Source organism: Condylura cristata, unplaced genomic scaffold, assembly GCF_000260355.1.
Source record: "Condylura cristata isolate star-nosed mole 26May11 unplaced genomic scaffold, ConCri1.0 scaffold00015, whole genome shotgun sequence".
In the NCBI taxonomy this organism is placed as follows: domain Eukaryota; kingdom Metazoa; phylum Chordata; class Mammalia; order Eulipotyphla; family Talpidae; genus Condylura; species Condylura cristata.
In genome coordinates this window covers 18,427,349-18,428,548 of record NW_004567116.1, presented here as the reverse complement: position 1 = coordinate 18,428,548, position 1,200 = coordinate 18,427,349, and positions in this window count along the sequence as shown.

Sequence of the window (1,200 nt, the reverse complement as noted above, 5' to 3'; positions counted from 1 at the left end):
TTTTTTTTTTATGCATACAAGAGTTGAGGTGTAAGCCAGAGGTGGAGGTAGTGAGACGATTCACCAGAGACAGTGGGGAGCAGAACAGGCAGATGCTGATTGACTGAAATACACAACTGAGGGGAGCAGCAGGCGAGATAGGAGAAGTCTGCTGTAGCCTTTGGGTCACCTTCAGGGCTGGGGGTTCAAACTTAAGCTGCAGTAGCTCAGATAGCTCTAATAGTGCCAAAACTTAACCCCTTGTGCTGCTTGGGAAGCCCTGTTACAAACCTTTTCACTCAGGTTGCTTTTTGGACTGGTAAGCCTGGCTTTTGTTCCAAATCCTTTATGTCTCCCCTGAAAATACTGCATAATAGGGAGGATAGGGGTGCTTTGTCATTATTATATGATTTTATGAATGCTTGTGCGTTTCTGATCCTATGATTAAGTTTCTGAAGAGAGGGCATGATAAATGTTACTTCTTGGTTCTATCTCTCTTTGGTGTCAGTTATAGTGCCTGGTGCACATCAATTCACATACAGTCAGTGATTTTTATTAGTGGTGTGTTTTTCTGTTTAAAAGCCCCCTTCTCAAATATCTCCCCGAAATTTCAATGAGGGTAGGAGAACTAAGACATAGATGTGTTTGGCACCAAACCTTTGCATGCAGTAAATGCTACAACAATGGTTGTTATTAATATTAAATATTAAATAAGATTATTAAAGAAATAATGTCATTGTGGTATATTGAAACCCACGATAATACAAACTACAGGGGTCAGTTGATCATGGCAGAATTTACTATGGAAAGTTCCCTGGAAATCCTGATTAAGTCACTCAAAATAATTTCAAATATAAATTTTATGTTTTCTGATCATTTTAAATCTATAAGTAAGTGGCAAGCATGTCTAAAAACTTTCTGTATACCTTTCACCAATATTCCTTACTATTAACACACTGAAAATGTTTTTCAAATATGTCTAGGTATAAGAAAATTCTCACCACAGCTCTTTTCTTCTGTTCACATCCCTTTCTAGTTCTTGTTTATTGATACCTGGTATGGGTAATGAAATGTTGTTCTCATTTCTTCACTACCAATGTTATTTTGAGCATCAAAATTATCTTGCCAGAGCCTTAAAATATAACATAAGCACAGAAGTATATTTGTACCATCCCCAAAGGATATAGAGTGAGGTCCCATTTTCTTTTTACTGAGGCCTTT